We start from the raw sequence: 6868 nt of genomic DNA, 5'->3' as shown, positions 1-6868 counted from the left end.
CCACTGTTTCTTGTACTGAATGTTTATGTTATGTATTCCTGAGAATACAATGCTGTACTGATTTTCCCCTTGTTAAGTGACTTGGTCTTTCTGCTTAGAGTCCCTAAGAATTTTTTTAATCTTTAAAGACTGAAAATTCCACCTGTCCTGAGTTGATTTCTCCAGGCAAATGTGGTGCTTTTAAAAGATAATAAAATATGCATGCTTGGATCCTATTTAATTTCAAAACACTTTTTTGAATTGGAATTTAAAAATTAGTTCCATTCCACTGTTTTGCTTTTCTTTCTCAGAGACTCCAATTATACATCTGTTGATCCTCCTTGCCTATTTTCTGTATCTATTGCTTTCTGATCTTTGAAAAAAAAACTCCTTATTTTTGAATCATTTTCTTGGCTTCTTTCACTTATATTCTCTGTATCCTTTACTGTATTTTCAGCTAATTTATTCTCCCTTGGACATTGGTAATTTAACCTTCATTTCTGAGATAATTTTACCTTTTTCAGTCTCTTTCCTAAACTTATCAGCTACATTTTCCATCATCTTCTGGTTTGGTCCATTCTCTATTTTTGCATTTTTGTTTCTTGTGATCCAACAACACCCTCACCCCCACCCCCTGGCCATATCTACAATTGCTTTTTCAAGTGTTCTAAATTCAGGTTGGATCATTATTTTGCAATTTTCCCTTGCCTCATGATAGGAATTTTTCTGAGTGTTTTCATCTGACAAACATAATTGATTCTCATTTTTAACACTTATATCTTTGATGCTTGATTTTAATTTTTTTGTTCATATTTGGAATGTGTTGTTTTTTTTCTCAATGAATCATTTGAAGGAGGAATTTCTGGAGGGTAAAGAGGGAAGGTTTAAGTATTTTTACTAATGCTCAGTTCAAGAGTTCCCTCTTCTGTTGCCACATTGTAGGGCTGTTTCTTTAATGTAGGATACCTTTATTTCTAGTCAAGCTTTCTCTGATCTCATCTATTTAAGAAAAATCCTTATTCTGAGCTACTTCTTTCCTTTTCTTCATCATCTATGGAAACCTTTTGGGGCCACTGCTATCTTTCAGGGTGCCTCCCTTTTTTTCCCATAGAAGTAGTACTTCCAAAGGTCACAGGCACTTTCCAAGCCACTTCCTGTGACTTCTCTATTGCTAGTGCTTTAACACATCAGTCTCAGATCTGCTCTCAGTAGTTCCCTTCAGGATGGGTTCCTTTCCTTTGAGGGGTGAATCTTGTTGATATTACCTATGTTCTGCCACTGGTAGGACTACCCACATTCTCCACTCTTGCACAGCCACGTCTATTGGGCTCCAGCCCCAGTTCTGCTAGTCACTGGCATTTATCTCCCTCCTTTTCTCTTGAATTGGAATGTGTAGTCTTTCCTGTTTGTGAATTATACTATGAGAATAAGTTCTGGGTGTTTTTATTTGCTCTCAATTTTCTATTTGATGGTTAGAGGGAGATGTGGCAAATATCAGTTCTAGGCAGCATCCACCATCATATGGTAAAATTCTACTGATTGTTAATTTGAGGGTTCTTCCTTATAAGAACTAAAATTAAATTATCATGTCACATGCTTTAGCAGACTACAGGTAAACCAAAGTGGATCTTTGACTTATGTCAGAGGGAAACCTATTGGCAAGAAGCACATTGCCTTTCTTCATCATTAGGAAACTACCTATTCTAGAGGAAAATTCATGGATAAAGTATATAGTTGTTTTTTTTTTTTTTTTTTAAGTTCAGTGAATATATTTTTAAAAATCATGAATGAGGGCTGCCTGGGTGGCTCTTTCAGTTAAGTGTCTGACTCTTGATTTTGGCTCAAGTCATAATCTTGGGATCGTGGGATTGAGCCTCATGTTGGGCTTCAAGCTCAGCACAGAGTCTGCTTGTCCCTCTCCCTCTGCTCCTCCCCTTGCTTGCCCTTACTATCTATCTTTCTCAAATAAATAATTAAAATCTTAAAAAAAAAATTATGGATGTGTTGGATCTGCCTTTTTAAAATTTATTTATTTATTTATTTATTTATTTATTTATTTATTTATTCATGAGAGACAGAGAGAAAGGGAGGGGGGGACATAGGCAGAGGGATAAAGAAGCAGGCTCCATGCAGGGAGCCTGATGTGGGACTTGATCCTGGGACTCCAGGATCAAGCCCTGAGCTGAAGGCAGATGCTCAACACCGGAGCCACCCAGACATCCCTGGATCTGCTTATTTGAAAGGTTATTTTCACATGGCAGGAACCCTAGGTCACTCTGGTCTTCATGTCTTTCATATACTAGGTGGCACCCAAGTCAAAGGTCTGTCCCCATATTCCATTTCTTTCTTTTTTTTTTTTAAATTTATTTATTTATTTATTCATGAGAGACACAGAGAGTGAGAGAGAGAGACGCAGAGAGAGGCAGAGGGAGAAGCAGGCTCCCTGCAGGGAGCCTGATGTGGGACTTGATCCTGGGACTCCAGGGTCATGCCCTGGGCGGAAGGCAGGCGCTAAATCGCTGAGCCACCCAGGGATCCCCGCCATGTTCCATTTCTGATAAGTTTTGACAGGTGTCTCTTCAGAAAAAAAAACTTTTTTAAAGATTTATTTATTAGAGAGAGAAAGTGAGCAAGAGAGGAGAGAACACAAGCTAAGGGAGAGGAAGAGGAAGAAGGAGGAGCAGACTCCCGACTGAGCAGGGAGCCCAATGTGGAGCTCAGTCCCAGCACTATGGGATCATGACATGAGGTGAAGGTAGACACTTAACTGATTGAACCACCCAGGCATCCCTCTTCAGAAAATTTTAATGCTATGGGAATTTCTAATTAAATTGTGACTTCTGGGGACACCTGGGCGGCCCAGCGGTTGGGCATCTGCCTTTGACTCAGGATGTGATCCTGGAGTCCTGGGATGGAGTCCTATATCAGGCTCCCTGCGTGGGGCCTGCTTCTCCCTCTACCTGTGTCTCTGTCTCTGTCTATGTCTGTGTCTCTCATGAATAAATAAATAAAATTTAAAAAAATAAATTGTGACTTCTACCTCTCCCAATGCAAATATTACCTTAGGGCTATTTTGCTTTTTTTTTTTTTTTTTTTTCCATTCTGCTTTTAATTAAATCCTTCCTTTACTGTCAACCTATTGAGTCATAATTCCCTTTAGAAATCTCCATTGGAGATGCCTGGGCGGCTCAGTGGTTGAGCGTCTGCCTTTGACTCAGGTCATGATCCTGGGGTCCTGGGATCAAGTCTGGCATCAGGCTCCCTGCTCAGTGGGGACTCTGCCTCTCCTGCCTATGTCTTTGCCTTTCTCTATGTGTCTCTCATGAATGAATAAATAAAATCTTAAAACAAAAGAATCTCCATCAGGTGACCTGGTGGAGAATTTCTAGAAGACACCACACCCACAGGGCAGGAACTTCTGTGTTAGTAACTGACTAAATTTCCAGTGTTTACTTCTGAAAATCCTATTTCAATGACCTTTATTTTTTTTTTTTTTTTTTTTTTTTTTTCAATGACCTTTAAACAACAAGAGCTCCTCCTTCTGTGCCTCTTTCCTTCTGGTCTTGACATATTAGGTTGAATTATTTGTTCTGTTTTACCAATTAAAATAGGTTTTGTGTAGGATCCTTCCAGAAGCCCTCTCTGAGTCAGGGACCCATATGGAAGTGGCTTAGTAAGGAAAGTCCTCAGGAGAACAAGTGAGGGAGTGGTGAAGCAGTTTCCCAAAGGGCCAGGAACCAGAGTCAGATTGCGTGTGATGCCCCAGACACACCTGGACCTGCTGGGAGCTCTAGGGTAACAATTAGGCTTCAGTTTGTCCTGTCCTAAAGACAGAGGCTTTTGTACTCCTAGCCAATGACTGCTCAAGGGCTGGGGTGGGAGGTCAAGTGGATTTGTAATACTCCCAGGCACTTCCAACCCTCTGCACTGTGAGGCGGAGTTCAATGGTGTGTGGGGGTGGGGGAAGGCGAGGAGCAGCAGGAGTCCAGTGCTCAAGGGCAATCCTCAGAAAGCTGCAAGTGAGTGTAAGCTTGTAGCAGCAGAGCGTGCAGAAGCTGGAGGAAGGGTGTACAAAGCTGATAAGTGGGAACTGAGAACATGGGTGGGTGGGGGGAAGCCCTGCAGTGACCACTTCTTGCAGATCAATCTTTTCTCAAAGTACCTGTTATGCGCTGAATTGCTTTTCCCCCAAATTCGTATGCTGAATTCCTAACCCCCAGTTGGCCTTAGAATATGACTGTATTTGGAGATTAGGTCTTTAAAGAGGTAATTAAGTTAAAATGAGGACATTAGGATGAACCTTAATCCAATCTGACAGTTATCTTTATAAGACAAGGAGATTTTGACACAGACAGATATACAGAGAAGACCGTGGGAAGACCCAAGGAGAACAGAGACATCTACAAGCCAAGGAGAGAGGTTTCAAAAGAAACCAATCCTGACAACACCTTGATCTCAGCCTTCTAGCTTCTAGAACTGTGAGAAAATAAACTTCTATTGTTTAAGCCACCCAGTCTATGGCAGCCCTAGCAAACCAATATATATCCTTTGCATCAAGAAGCAGAAGAAGGTATCCCTTCTATAACTATATCACTTTTAACAAACAAACATCCAACAAGAGCCTTTCTGTACCTAGATACTTTGTAGGAAGGCCACAAAGTTAGTAAAAATACTTATATTTTAATTCAATATTTCTACTCTCTTAATGAAACGTTACTGCCTTCATTTCCAGTTGCCCCTAATTCAGCCACAACACTGTCCAACATGCCAACTACTGCTAAGTATTTTATAATAACTTATATAGCTTGATTCTACCTTCTTTGTTCCAACCTACGTAAAAGACATTCCAAGGCCTATGTATTTTACCAAACGATTTTAAAAGGTTTAAATAATATCATGTTTCCTGATTGCTTAGTCTCATTTAACATAATGATGATCTATTGCTCTTCCTTCAGTAGATGCCTGCAAAGAGAACAACTATCTTTCCTGTAAAGCCTAAACAAGCCATACTGCTTTTTTGAAAAAAAAATTACAGTTTTGGTGCCCTGAGTCCACTACCTGGAACATAATATCTCTGCATGGGAATAATATCTCTATAAGAGCCAAGAAACAGCTATTTTCGAGAATTCCAGACATACTACAATTTCACAGATGTACTCTTTACTGGGTATGATTAGATATGTTCTCTTTTCCTTTCATGAATAAGAATAAGAGAAATAAGACAAACCTATGACTAATGGAATTCTATATTCAAAAAATTTTTTTTTGTATTTAAATTAACATTATCCATAAGTATGAGATACCAGAACTACATACAGCACTTAACAAGCCTTAGTTGGTGATGCTTCCAGAGACATGGTGAGCAGGGGAAACAAATCAACATCAGAATGAGTGTCTATTCCATTGGAGGCAGGTCAGTACCACTTTATGGTATGATCAACCTGCCCCAAGGTGCCTGGCTGTCCCCAAGTGCATGTGGCTAAAGATTAGCCACTTTGCTGGTACATCGGGTAATAGTGATGTCAGTAAGCACATTAGTAAGGGGAAATCCATGTCATTGAGCCCATTTTATTTATGAATCCATTGAGCAAGTTCTGGGGTGATGGGGGGAGGAAGCTGACCAGCACTCACAGAATAGGTCCAGATGGTGGAAAGTCTCCTTCATTTTGAAGATGCACAAGATGCATAAATACTTTCATAGTCTAGACCCAATTTAAGAGGATCTTAAATCTATCCACATATCTCTTATCTTCCTTGTCATCTATTTTCTTACCTTCCCCCTCCAAGTCCCTGACATACAGCTAACAATTGGCCTCCTTTTTTTGTATCACTGTAGGACCTTATCTCAACCCAGCTCCCCTAATAGGGAAAGTGGACAACAAGATGTGCTACCTGAAGTTCTACCCACTAGAAGGAATTTTCTTCTCTACAGAATATAATATAATGGCGCATACAGTATAACAGTATAATTTTCACCACTGCCAGTCTCCTGTGCTGAGTAGCCTATAAAGGCTAAAAGCTTTCTCTCTTAGCTCACTGATCATAGGAAGCTCTCCGTGAGGTCCTAGGCATAGGCTGAGCATGGATGACACATGATAGGAGTAGACATACTGGGAATGGAAGCAGCTCATGTGGCTTACTTATATAGTTAGACTTGAGCCTGGTCTTAGAAGTATCACTTGTAATTAATGGGTGATGTGCACTCTATTTTATGGTTTGGGATCAGTTTGGGCTGTGGAGTCACCAAGTATTTCATGGCTGAGTGTTTTTATACCGTCCTGGAGTTCAGTAGCTTCTCAAAAGAGCCATTTGCTGAAGAAATGCTTTCTCAATGATACTCTATTAGGGCAAAGCTAGCTTCACCTGGCAATTTCAAATGCTTATCCTGCTGGCCTTAATGTACATATGTTTCTATCATACCAGTGTATCTCAAACCAAAGAGCCCTCATCTTTGCTTTGCTCTAACTGGTCAAATAAGAGATTATTTTATACCTCAAATTTTCTCCCACTTGCTCCTCCTACCTACTGATTAAAAAAAAAAATGAGGAAGAAATAAAGTATGGAGAGTTAGAGAGCCCTTTGGGAAATTTTCCTATATTGGGCTCTGGATCCCATAAAACTGCCATATAAGTATTTATCCTTCTCATGGGAAGCATATGGGATTAACAGACTGTGACAATGGTCTTTTATTTTTTCATAATATTTTAACTTCTATCTGTTAAAAGCCTTTCAAGACCAAAGAAAGCAACTTAAAGAAAGCAATTTATATTATAAAACTTTTATTCGATCTAACACTTTATCTTGCTCTTTTGAGTTCAATGGCTTCACCAGGGGAGATGTGAGTGAGGGAATTCATACCTTTTTATTATGGAAAGTTTCAAACATACAT

This window comes from Canis lupus, chromosome 15, assembly GCF_003254725.2.
Source record: "Canis lupus dingo isolate Sandy chromosome 15, ASM325472v2, whole genome shotgun sequence".
Taxonomy (NCBI): Eukaryota; Metazoa; Chordata; class Mammalia; order Carnivora; family Canidae; genus Canis; species Canis lupus.
Note: the sequence above shows the minus strand (reverse complement) of the source record.